We start from the raw sequence: 14,790 nt of genomic DNA, 5'->3' as shown, positions 1-14,790 counted from the left end.
TCCGATTTTAATTTTGTTTTTGTTGTTGATGACCTAAAAGACGAAGAAGAAAAAATCAAGTCGAAGAAATAGAAAAATGAAACGGTGAGATTTATCATTAATTTCATCTGTTAGTGTTTGATTTTGTTTTTTACTTTATAACTTACCAAATCTTCGATTCTAACATCATTTTTACCTGTTGATGTTGATGATGAAAAAGAAGAAAGTGATAGTGACCAACCACTAAAGGAGATACAAATGAAGGCAAAGCACGATGCTGTGAAGAGAAAGGAAGTCTCTGGTATGTTTGCATAACATAACAAATTAATGCAGATAAAATAAATGTGCATAACTTGTTAAGCAGTTGTATGACAGCTTATGCTTACCAAAAAAACATGCATAACACTCTGTCAAACTTATAAATATATGCATAACATCTTATGCATGTGCAATTGTGAAACGATTATGCATTTTTTTAAAAGGACAAAGTGTTAAGCAGGGTTGTGAATCATGAGTGCATAAGATGTTATGCACCTTTATAAATAATTGCATAACATCTTATGCATGTGTAATTTTAAATGCATAACAAGTTATGCAGAAGTAATAATATGCTGCGTAACTTGTTATGCAGTTCAAATTTAGCTGCATAGCTTGTTATGCAGAAGTAATAATATGTTGAATAACTTGTTATCAACTAGTTTTTATCTGCATAACATGTTATGCAACTAAATTAATATATACTTATTAATTTATTGTATCTTCTGTGATGATTTGGTATGTTTCAGTCAAGCAAGTTGTTGATAATAAGAAGAAAAGAAAAAGACCTGAACCCAAACAAACAGAATACCTGAATAGGAAAAAGAAGAAGAATCAAGGTGGAAGACCCAAAAGTGAACAAGAAGAAGAAGAACCTCAACCTCTTCAGCAATGTGTCGTCTATAAAGAAGGTGCGTTGAATTCCAGTTCTGCATCAGTTATAAATAAACTTCTCTTATCATTTACCATCTTGTAAAACACATCATGCTTCTTACAGGTTATGCCTTATGCCTTATTATAAACTATGCATAATAGGTTACGCAAAAACTGTTTTATCACTGTTAACCTGGCAATGATTAATAACCTGTTATCCCCATATGATTTCTTATACATGACAGGTTCAAAAAAAATGCATAACATGTTATGCCTTCTTATATACTATGCATAATAGGTTATGCATGGTAAAAAATCTGCATAACAGTTTATGCATAAGCCTGAATAAGAGGCATAAGAGGTTATGCAGTGAAAGTAGCAGTTCTAACTTAGTAAAATGCATTTTTTTTTGTTATTTTGTTTATGCAGTTAAACCTAAGACCAAGCCTGCAACTCAATGAGGTACTTATAGAGCAGGTTTTCTAAGGATACTTACATTGTTTAATAGGATAAGGGAAAGATGTGGTTTTAGTCCGTTGCAGGCTAATATGATGAATGTGTCTCCATTTGGGAAAGTCTATAACTGGTTAAATGCTGCGAACATTTCATACTTGGATGTTAAGAGAAACCAGCTGATGGATGAGGTCCTTCTATTATATGACCATGATGATTTGAGTCATCATTCATTCAAGGTGTCCGATAACTAGTCTATATAGTCAACATCTAGTGAGCATGTTGTTACTTTTCAGATGCCAAGAGTTAAAGGAAACAAAGGAAGAGATATTATGACTTCAAAGGAAGAGATAGGGCTGACTCAGTCACTTTCCCTCGTCAAGCAATTCCCATGCAAAACAAGGGCAGGTGTTGTGACTAAAAATCCCAAAGCACAAGTAACAAAGGTGTGGATAGATGATATTGAAAGGCTGTTGATGGAAAAACTTGATCAGAAAGTTCATAAAGAGGAAGTTGTCTCCCTTGTATGCCTTTACATGCTAGTCGTTTTGTTCTTTTGTCGATCAATAGGAGACTCATTGGACGTCTCATATGTTGGTTTGGTGAAGGATTTGGAAACCATGGATTCTGTATCTTTTCCTGATCTTATTCACGAACACCTGATGGACGACATCAAGACTGTGAAAAGAGACAATCTTCTTATCAGGAATTGCGGTGGTTGCAATATATATTCTCTGGTGAGTTAGTTTTTTTTTTTTTAACTTTATTAAATAATATCTACATAATATCTTATTAGTTATTGTTTTTTGCAGCTTTGGTTGGCTGAGCACTCTAACATAGCTGAGATATCATCATCCGACATTGTCAAGGTCAATCCCGCTGCTACACCAAGAGCTGCAAGGTGGGACTTTGCAACAATGAAGAAATCAATGCTCAAGAAGCATATTTCAAACTTAGAGGGACTTGTTTATGAACCTTAAAAATGAATGCATAATAAGTTATGATCCTTAATTAGTAATTGCATAACATCTTATGAAGCAAAAATTGTGAATGCCTGACCAGTTATGCATTGTTTAAAAATTAAAAAGTGTTGAGAAGAGTTGTGTTTTTAAAAATATGAATGCATAAAATCTTATGCATCTCCAAAATTAAATGCATGACCTGTTATGCATTGTTTAAAATAGCTTAATCACATGTTATGCATATAAAAAGTTTTATTATATTTGTTATGCATTCCCTGCATCTCACATTGTTTAAATGCATAACATCCAGATCCAATATTAAATGCATTATATGTTATGCATTGTTTAGAGTAGCTGCATAACCTGTTATTCATATATAAAGTCATGCATTCCCTGATGAGTGTTATTAAATCATGTTGCATTTTCAAGAGAACTTTAGAGATGAGTACAATGCAATGGAGTTGGAACTCTGTGAACCAAGAGAACCAAGAAAAAGGTCAGCTATATTTGAACTCGTCGCAATGAATCTTGAAGAGAACAAGGGAAAGTATGAAGAACCATTTCAGGATGCGTTACAAATCATTGAAGAAGAGAAGTGTCCTGATAGTCATAGAGCAACGTTGAAGATTGTTGAAGCAAAGCTGAAAGACATGAAGCAGAATCAGGAGACATATAGACAGACTGGAGGAGACTTCAATTCTCAGATGTATGAATATGTGAAGATGTTGCTTGTTGATTCAGGCATAAAAGAGGTGCATGTGGAGTCGTTAGGTGGCCCTAGCGTCGATCCATCATCAGCTGATACTATTGTCCCACTCTGTCAAAATTTCCCAAGGGATGAGACACTTGTTGAAGTGGTATCTTCAACTGAACCACCTAATCAAGAATCATTTCCAGAAGTTATCAGACTTGACCTTTCAAGTTCATGGACCTGGAAAAAGATCTTAATCTTTCCAGCGACAAGGAAACTGACACGCTAGAGGAATTGGAGACAACACCAAATCTTGCAACCACTTAGGAAAGAATTGAAGCGCAGGAGAAACATTTTTTGGATGGTGATGATGATGATGACATTCTTTCATAAAATGAGAAGAAAGCAGAAGAAAATGAAGAGCCCACATTTGATCTCCATATTTCACAAGGAGATGGTGCTGGAGGACAACAACAGCAAGCTGTTGAGATGCCAGAAGATCCAGTCGCAGAAAAGCCGCAACAACTCGCTGTTGAGATGCCAGAAGAGCAAGTCACAGAAAAGACGCAACAACCAGCTGTTGAGACGGTCGTTGATGAGGGAAACTGTGAAGAAATACTAGAAGAAATACTATAACCTGTGATGATTTACTTAAAGCAAAAAGAACTAGAAGAAGAATTTGTTCCAAGAACAGAATTTGGGAAGAGGTCATCTTTGAAGAAATACTCAAAAAAAGGATGAAGACCACGAACATAAAGGAGAAAACCAACAAGGAAGAAAGGTAAGGAGAATCAAGGAAAAGGACATTGGGAAATGAAAGGACATCCAGTATACTCCTCAAAGATTGTGACCTAGGGAAGCAGCAGAAGAACAAAGACAAGCCTGATGAGAATAAAGTTCAAGAAGAAGATCCTCGTACGTCTGTTGGCATACCGTTTACAAAATTACCTCCTTTGAAAACAATAGAATGTTATAATGATTACAAAGATACAATAGAACCATCCTTGATGAAATTACTGGAAACATACTTTGAGCATGCCAAAAGCCTGTAAGTATATTAAAACTACCTTTATGCTTGTTTAAAAAAATAAATGCATTTAAACAAGATGTTATGCACCTTTATAAATAATTGCATAACATCTTATGCATGTGTAATTTTAAATGCATAACAAGTTATGCAGAAGTAATAATATGCTGCATATGCATGAGTAATAATATGCTGAATACCCTATAAGTATATAAAAACTACCTTTATGCTTGTTTAAAAAATAAATGCATTACAAGTTATGCTTCTTATGAAATAAATGCATACCAAATTATGCTTCAAAAAAACCATGCATAATAAATTATACTTCTAAAACAATCCATGCATAACACAACCCTCTAGTTTATGGTTCTGCCACATGTCACTTGAATAAATATCTAACTAATTATGTCTTCTACAGAAATTCGGATTGGAATGTCAGAGACGGAGAAGACCCGTACTTATGGGATATTCGGATTCACGGAATGTAATGAGGCAGCTAATGAACAATGAATACCTAGAAGAACAAGTAATACGCTTATACAGTTACATGTTGTTCAAGAAGCGGAAAAATGAAGAGAATGATGTGAGTATTCAACAAAAGTATGCAGAGTCTTCATTCATGATGCCAGATGCTTGGGTAAGTCAAAAAAAATGAAAATCATTTCTCAACACTTTAACTTTTAAAACTGTTTTGCTACATAACAAGTCATCATAACTAGGTTATCTGCATGACAAGTTATTTATCATTGCATAACAAGTTATGCAACATTTTATTACTTCTGCATAACAAGTTATGCAGCTAAATTTTAACTGCATAACAAGTTATTCAACATATTATTACTTCTGCATAACATGTTATGCAGCTAAATTTTAACTGCATAACAAGTTATTCAGCAATGTTTCCTACACCTGTTGTGCACCCTCAATGGCATCCTCTAACTTTTTTCCTAAAAAATATTTATTTTGTAGTACTTTGTTAGATAAAAGGACAAAGATGGGATTGCCAAATTTGTTGGAGAATTCATCTTGAATCTCCCTAACCAAGTTGGGAAAATGTTCATTCCAATGAACTATATGACAAAGGAAAACCCTGCTGGTACACATTGGACATTGTTAGAGTATGACTTTTCAGAGGGTGAGTGGAAATTCTATAACAGTGTTTCAAGCTTTAAAGTTAAATGCAAGAATCAAGCTCTTATAATGGCAAAGTCTTGTATGCCTTATTTGATCGAAAGATATGACAAACCGAAGCTAACACCAGATTTCGTGGATATAAAGAGGAAACCTCTTGTATACAAGGATATTTTTTGCAAGATTGTTCCTGAAAAAGGTCATCACCCCGACTGCCTCATATTTGTATGCTACTATATGAAGATGAGTATCAAGTATCAAGTCAGAGAGAAATGGCTGAAGTTGAGAAAGGAAGATGCAGTAGAAAAAGTCAGCAAGAAAAGAATAAGTCTGGTATTGAAAATGCTGACAGATTCAATTAACAGTTGGAGGATAGATGCAAATGATGACGTCCGGTATGAAATTGTTCATCAATTTGATTAAGTTGTGCATAAATGTTCCTGATGTTGTTCAGAATAGAAAGGTTCAAACGTAACTTTGTTTTAACAACCTTTGTGTTGTTGATAGGTTGAGCAATTTAACTTGGGAGTGAAAAATAGTGGAAAAGTAGTTGTTGTAAAGTTTAACTTCATTCAGTAGTTATGTGTAATGTTTTGGTATGAACCTTGTCTGAACAACTTATATCTTGTTATCTTAAGATGTTTATATATATATATATATATATATATATATATATATATATATATATATATATATATATATATATATATATTAATATATAAATGCTTGTTTCAGTGCTTCAATTTGTTGCAATCTTATTTCACAAAAAGTAGAAAAACTGACTGGCATTTAACTGTACTATGATATAAAACTTACAAGGCAAATGAAGGAACCACATGTTGCATGACTCGTTCTGCACCCATCTTTAAAAGAACAAATGCATAATAGATTGTGCATCTTCGAAAAAGAATACATAAAAGATTATGCACCTTAATAAACTAATGCATAACCCGTTATGCATCTTCAAAAACTAATGCATAATTTATTATGCATTTAAGAATAAAAATTAATAACATTATCTGATATAAGCAGAAAAAAACAGTGAAAAAAGAAGTAATTTTTCATAAAAACCAATACAAAAAGAAACTAATTAAAGAAAAAGTACTTGTTCATAAAAACCAATACAGAAACTAATTATAGAAAAATGAATTAGGTTCAAACATAAAAGTAATAGTCTGAAGAAACCAACAAGCTAAATGCTCTCCCTTAAATTCCCTTAGGCTGCTTCGGCGACTTCTTGTAGCAGGTAGGCTTTGTGCAAGTTTGCTTGTTGTGATGACCAATCTCAAAACAATTACCACAACGCATAGATCTCTTGGCGGCTTCTCGTAACGGCTCAAATGTCTATTAGATGGTGGTCTCCCAGGCGACCTCCTAAAATCAGGTACATCGATAATATCATTACCTTCATACACTCCGGGCCTGTTGTAGTTTGGAATAGGATGAATGGCATGGCTGTAGGCATTATTGAAGTATGAAGTAGTGAAATAAGGTTCAACAAAATCATATGGATTAGAACCAGACATTATTATCGAATCAAAAGCATGCACACATGGAAACCCATGGACGCGCCACCTCTGACAGGTACATGTCTTTGCCTCAAGGTTAACACAATGATAACTCTCCACGCCCTCCACTTCATAAACATGAGTATCGGACTGTATAACCATACAGGTTAAACCCTCATCAATAGAGCCTTCATCTTAGTTTCGTTCTTCGGTGTGAGAATTGTTATGAAACTTTTACCAGTGTTTCTCCTTTCTGACATCATCATCATCACATTCTTCCTTATCTGATCCAAAAGAGCATTAGCAGGGAGCTTCTTGTGTACCTTCATCTAACTATTGAAGGATTCAGCAAGAGTAGAAGATGGCCTTCCATACCTAAAACCCTGAAAAAAGGCATTTGACCACCTCTCGGGAAAGATATCTTCAATATAGTCTGCAACTCAACCACAACCAAGACCCCTAATCGTAGCGATGGAAGTTTGGAAGCCTTCAGGACTAAGAGCATATACAGTAGCTTGAAATGCATCAATAACGGCACCATACCTTTCGTCAGAAGCATTAATAGGTAAGTTTATCTTAAGATGATAATAAAAGAAACTATGGAAGGCTCCAGGAAAAATAACTGGAATCGCTCTCTTTAATCTTTCTGCAAGATCGGATAAAAATGTGATTGGCCTTTGATCATGATTAGGAACATTACTCAAATTCCTCATGAACCATTCCCATTTATCATTATCTTCAGTAGGTACTAGGGACATGGCTAGTGGAAAGAACCCTGCACAGCAAGAAAACATGTTTCAGGACTTAAAAAAATATAAAATCAAGCCAACGTCTATATGAAGTATGTGCAGCTAAAACAAAATAATGCATAATGTCTTATGCATCTAAACAAAATGATCATAAGACATTATGCAGCTAAAAAAAATAATGCATAATGTCTTATGCATCTAAACAAAATGACGCAGAAGACATTATGCACGTGCATAAAAATCCATAAATCAGAAAAGTGAAAAAAGTAATGCATAGGACATTATGCAGCTAAAACAAAATAATGCATAATGTCTTATGCATCTAAACAAAATGATGCATAAGACATTACGCAGCTAAAAAAAATAATGCATAATGTCTTATGCATCTAAACAAAATGACGCAGAAGATATTATGCACGTGCATGAAAATTCATAAATCAGAAAAGTGAAAAAAGTAATGCATAAGACATTATGCAGCTAAAACAAAATAATGCATAATGTCTTATGCATCTAAACAAAACTGATGCATAAGACATTATGCAACTAAAACAAAATAATGCATAATGTCTTTGCATCTAAAAAAACTGATGCATAACCAGAAAAGTGAAAAAAGTAATGCATAGACATTATGCATCTAAACAAAATAATGCATAATGTCTTATGCATCTAAAAAAAACTGATGCATAACCAGAAAAGTGAAAAAACATGAACAAGGAGAAACTGTTACCATTTGAAGCAAAAGAGTTAAGGAAAGATATTACCGTGTTGCATGAAAATGGGTTACCTCCTAAGATGTGCTAAGTTTAAAGTCTTCAGCCAGACATTAGAAAGGATTAGTCACCTCGAATCGTATAACAATAGCCGGAATAACTGCGGGTCATCTGGATCAAAGAGTGCTAACCACAAGAAGAGGAAGCTGCAACAGACCAAGAAGATACCTAATATACCCTTATCTAATTTTTTGTATAAGACAACTACATCTAGTTGTGGTTCAGGTTCAAGATCTATAAAAGGGTCTAGATAAAAGGTTCTCATGGGTTAGGTTTCCTCAAAAGTGAGATCCAAATTATTAGGTCTTAGAGTCTGGAAGAACTCAATCAAGAACTTAGAAGCACAAAGTAATAACTTAAATAATTGAGAATCCTCTAAGTCAAGTAGGTTTGACTTACATATTTGACCACAGTGAGAGTAGTGGTCATTCTTAATCAAATGTGTCGATTCTAATTTCCTAAAGCATTTAGGTTTAGTCTCATAACTTAATATTCGACACATTTGAAATATAAACGTTCCCACATTTGGAAGAAAATTATTTGGTGGAAAAACAAAGTCAATCTGGGTATCATATCCTGGGAAAACCACATCAACCAGAGGATGGGTTTCTAACGACTGAACTTCTTCCTGGACATCATTAGGTTCGGGAAAACGAGTATGAAGATAATCCTTTAAGATGGTTGAGGCATGGATATCAAGTCCTATGTGAGGGGACTTTCTGAGAGTTAAAGGTAAAGCACTATGAAAGTGATAATCACCCCCAAACTTAGAGTTTTCAGTGTCTCTAGATAGACTAGTCACAATCTGCCTAATTTCTAGATCATCAGATTATTGGAAATGGTCAATTGATTCTTGTAAGTTTTTATCAGGTAGTGCATATTTACTCATCTCTACGGGTCTATCTTCTTCGTCTAAGATTATTGTTTCTAAGTCGCTAGACTCTAAAACAACATTTTCAGAATAAACCCGTTCCTCTAAACTACAATCATATAAAGGATTATAAGAGAATGTTTCTAGTAAAGTCTCATTAACTAAGGCGTTAATCATAGTTACTTCCTCCGATCCACTGATAAGTTCATCAAATAATGGATTGTCCAATACTATGCAGGCTAAAGGATCATGAACTACATCGTCTAAGACGGTGGTATCCCTGATCAAATCCTCTTTATTTTGAATAGGTGAATAATCATAAAAATTATTTGTATTTGAACAAGAAATAATATAATCATTATAAAGCTCAATTGGAATAATAGATTCCTGATCACTATGCCTACATATTTCAGATTCTTTATCAAAATCATAATCGTCATGAACCTCATCTAAAGTAGTGTCTCCAATTTTAATCTCATCATCTTGACTGGGTGAATAAAAACTATCATTATTTTCAAGGGTGAAATTGGGGAAACTATTTTGGAATTTAAGACTATTTTGAGCAAATTTTTCCGCCATCCTATTTGAACTCACAATAAAATTCTTGAGAGCCTCTTCTAGAGACATCTTAGTTGACTGCTCTATGAACTCTTCTGGACGTAGAATATTATAAGTTTTTTCTATTGATTCATTAAAACTCTTGAGAGCCTCTTCTAGAGAATTAGATGGAACAGGTTCATAAGTATCAGAAATATAAACCCCAAAATTATGAACTTAAGCCCGTGCAACGCACGGGAGAGACACTAGTTCTGGAGATAAAGAAGCATTTTAAGTTAGACTTGTGTTTTCAAGGAAGAAACAATTTGTTCTTATCGTCAAATGAACATTAAAGCTTAGTAATTGGAGAACATTTCCCTAATATATTGTACAAGCGAGCTTGAGACTAAAGGGAAAATAGATGAGCACGCATATGATTGCAATCAATTGGACTGATCGCCTCGCCCATTTTCAATCCTCAAAAAATCTAGGTTATTGGCCTTACCATTAAGTTTTTGAGCAAAGAAGGTTCGGTAGTATTTCTCTACTGCCTCTCTTCGGAATAGTGCTGGTTTACATGGAGGATCGATCAAGCTAAGTGCTGGCCCCAATTCTGCATCTGAATTGATTGAGTGGAATGAGGCAATTGAAAGCCTCTCTATTGTTGGATTCACAATTACCCTATGCTCGATGCTTTGATATGCACCATTGCTCAGAATCTGATAAACCAGTAATACTGTTAGCTCTTTCAAATATATTGATTAATGCATAATTATTTTTTCTTCTCTTTTAGCTCTAAGCTTTGATTCCAAGTCCGTAGTATCCAACTTCAAACCTGTAATACAAAGACACACCCAAAGAAACGTAAAAAAAAAACAAATGAAAATAATAAATAATAAAAACTTAAGAAAAATAAACCTAAAAATTCTACCTAAACACAAATCCCCGTCGGCGGCGCCAAAATGATTATGGTTTTTCAAGTAGTGGTAGTAATGATAAATAGGGATTCGAACTCTAAGACGTGTGAAGATCAGAATTTTTAAATTTAATAAAATTATATACAAAAATATTACAAAGGGTGCGAGAGGTACTGGGACTAATGATTTAGCCAATCTTCATAACATAAGGTTCACTTATTTATTCTCAACAATTTTAGCGAAAGAAATATAAACATGGACTCTATTTTTTCCAAGGTAGATTCTTAAAACATTGATTATAAATCCTAGGCATGATGTATCAAAACACCTAAGCTAAGCATACATCATCAAATTAAATGACAAACAGTTAATTCAAATCATATTTCAATTAATATTAGTGCAAAAGTCATGAAAAAGAATAAAATAAATTTACCCATGTATGAAATTCTGCCTCCTCCGTCGTCCCAGTGTTGGGGTTTAACTCATCATGTCAAAAACACACTCAAAATATGTATTCATGGCTCAAAAAGTGTCTACAAGAAGAGAAAATAATGAAACAGGAAATCTGCAACAGCAGAGTGCGTTACAGACCAACTGTTTCAACTCTCAACTGTTATGATGAAGATAATCGTTACAAATCTGAAGATAAATGTTGCAGACGAGGATGAAGAAACTGTCAATGAAGATAAATGTTGCAAACCAGTTGAAGAAACTGTTACAACCAGTTGAAGAAAACCGTCGCTGTTTCCCTGTTCTTCACGAGCAGCAGCAGCAACAGAATTCTGAAAACTCTTGATTCACGCCTCCTGAGCTCTCATCTCGACCCCAAACTCTCGACAACCTCTCTAAGACTTCCAGGGACTCTATTTATACCAGAAACAAGCGTTGAATCTCTCGCATTAATCTCAATAATCCTCCATAACTCGGCATTGAAGAAAAATATTTCGAGAATATTTTCTTCCCTAATCTGGATCCTTACACGATTTACAGCTGAAAAATATCCTTTTTTTATCTTCTTCACGCATCTTTGGAGTGCAAAACAGTCCAAACACGAGCCATACATGTCTAAATCCCTCACAACTCGTGCAAGCCTGTGTTTTTCTTCTAACTCCCTGTTTGGATTAAACCAAGTTATCCAGCCAAATTTGATCGAAACAAACACCCATAATAGCTTTTTTAGGAGATATCACAACTACCCATGAAGTTTCAGCGATTGAATCACACAAAAACTCCTCCAAACATTCGATTGAAATTTTGCCAGTGAAGTGAGTTTATTTTACCCGCCAAAATGAAATTTGAATTTGTGAAGAAGGTCACCCTTTATCCAGTGGTCGCCCCTTATCCGTTGATGGAGTCCGAATAACACATGTCCCTTGGGGTGCCTTTAGTAATTTTTCTGGGATGTTTCCAACACTTTTTCTGGGTTCCTCAAGTGCATTTCTGGGGTGCTTCCGGTGCATTTCTGGGGTGCCTTTAATACTTTGTCATGGGGTGTAAAACACTACTATTCGAGCCCATTTCGCCGCAAGGGCTTATTTCTCTATAAATACCTACAAAGACATAAAATAACAAAATAAATACAAAATCGAGCACTAACAATACATACAATTGAGACATATTAGATGTGTCTATAAATGATCATAGAGAAACAGTTGTTGATTTGGTTGGGGTTTCCGTTACTTTTGGGATAACCAGAAATATAAACCCCAAAATTATGAACTTAAGCCCGTGCAACGCACGGGAGAGACACTAGTTCTGGAGATAAAGAAGCATTTTAAGTTAGACTTGTGTTTTCAAGGAAGAAACAATTTGTTCTTATCGTCAAATGAACATTAAAGCTTAGTAATTGGAGAACATTTCCCTAATATATTGTACAAGCGAGCTTGAGACTAAAAGGGAAAATAGATGAGCACGCATATGATTGCAATCAATTGGACTGATCGCCTCGCCCATTTTCAATCCTCAAAAAATCTAGGTTATTGGCCTTACCATTAAGTTTTTGAGCAAAGAAGGTTCGGTAGTATTTCTCTACTGCCTCTCTTCGGAATAGTGCTGGTTTACATGGAGGATCGATCAAGCTAAGTGCTGGCCCCAATTCTTCATCTGAATTGATTGAGTGGAATGAGGCAATTGAAAGCCTCTCTATTGTTGGATTCACAATTACCCTATGCTCGATGCTTTGTTATGCACCATTGCTCAGAATATGATAAACCAGTAATACTGTTAGCTCTTTCAAATATCTTGATTAATGCATAATTATTTTTTCTTCTCTTTTAGCTCTAAGCTTTGATTCCAAGTCCGTAGTATCCAACTTCAAACCTGTAATACAAAGACACACCCAAAGAAACATAAAAAAGAACAAATGAAAATAATAAATAATAAAAACTTAAGAAAAATAAACCTAAAAATTCTACCTAAACACAAATCCCCGTCGGCGGAGCCAAAATGATTATGGTTTTTCAAGTAGTGGTAGTAATGATAAATAGGGATTCGAACTCTAAGACGTGTGAAGATCAGAATTTTTAAATTTAATAAAATTATATACAAAAATATTACAAAGGGTGCAAGAGGTACTGGGACTAATGATTTAGCCAATCTTCATAACATAAGGTTCACTTATTTATTCTCAACAATTTTAGCAAAAGAAATATAAACATGGACTCTATTTTTTCCAAGGTAGATTCTTAAAACATTGATTATAAATCCTAGGCATGATGTATCAAAACACCTAAGCTAAGCATACATCATCAAATTAAATGACAAACAATTAATTCAAATCATATTTCAATTAATATTAGTGCAAAAGTCATGAAAAAGAATAAAATAAATTTACCCATGTATGAAATTCTGCCTCCTCCGTCGTCCCAGTGTTGGGGTTTAACTCATCATGTCAAAAACACACTCAAAATATGTATTCATGGCTCAAAAAGTGTCTACAAGAAGAGAAAATAATGAAACAGGAAATCTGCAACAGCAGAGTGCGTTACAGACCAACTGTTTCAACTCTCAACTGTTATGATGAAGATAATCGTTACAAATCTGAAGATAAATGTTGCAGACGAGGATGAAGAAACTGTCAATGAAGATAAATGTTGCAAACCAGTTGAAGAAACTGTTACAACCAGTTGAAGAAAACCGTCGCTGTTTCCCTGTTCTTCACGAGCAGCAGCAGCAACAGAGTTCTGAAAACTCTTGATTCACGCCTCCTGAGCTCTCCTCTCGACCCCAAACTCTCGACAACCTCTCTAAGACTTCCAGGGACTCTATTTATACCAGAAACAAGCGTTGAATCTCTCGCATTAATCTCAATAATCCTCCATAACTCGGCATTGAAGAAAAATATTTCGAGAATATTTTCTTCCCTAATCTGGCTCCTTACACGATTTACAGCTGAAAAATCTCCTTTTTTTATCTTCTTCACGCATCTTTGGAGTGCAAAACACTCCAAACACGAGCCATACATGTCTAAATCCCTCACAACTCGTGCAAGCCTGTGTTTTTCTTCTAACTCCCTGTTTGGATTAAACCAAGTTATCCAGCCAAATTTGATCGAAACAAACACCCATAATAGCTTTTTTAGGAGATATCACAACTACCCATGAAGTTTCAGCGATTGAATCACATAAAAACTCCTCCAAACATTCGATTGAAATTTTGCCAGTGAAGTGAGTTTATTTTACCCGCCAAAATGAAATTTGAATTTGTGAAGAAGGTCACCCTTTATCCAGTGGTCGCCCCTTATCCGTTGATGGAGTCCGAATAACACATGTCCCTTGGGGTGCCTTTAGTAGTTTTTCTGGGATGTTTCCAACACTTTTTCTGGGTTCCTCAAGTGCATTTCTGGGGTGCTTCCGGTGCATTTCTGGGGTGCCTTTAATACTTTGTCATGGGGTGTAAAACACTACTATTCGAGCCCATTTCGCCGCAAGGGCTTATTTCTCTATAAATACCTACAAAGACATAAAAACACAAATAAATACAAAATCGAGCACTAACAATACATACAATTGAGACATATTAGATGTGTCTATAAATGATCATAGAGAAACAGTTGTTGATTTGGTTGGGGTTTCCGTTACTTTTGGGATAACCAGAAATATAAACCCCAAAATTATGAACTTAAGCCCGTGCAACGCACGGGAGAGACACTAGTTCTGGAGATAAAGAAGCATTTTAAGTTAGACTTGTGTTTTCAAGGAAGAAACAATTTGTTCTATCGTCAAATGAACATTAAAGCTTAGTAATTGGAGAACATTTCCCTAATATATTGTACAAGCGAGCTTGAG

Source organism: Papaver somniferum, unplaced genomic scaffold (assembly GCF_003573695.1).
Source record: "Papaver somniferum cultivar HN1 unplaced genomic scaffold, ASM357369v1 unplaced-scaffold_21, whole genome shotgun sequence".
Classification (NCBI taxonomy): Eukaryota; Viridiplantae; Streptophyta; class Magnoliopsida; order Ranunculales; family Papaveraceae; genus Papaver; species Papaver somniferum.
Note: the sequence above shows the minus strand (reverse complement) of the source record.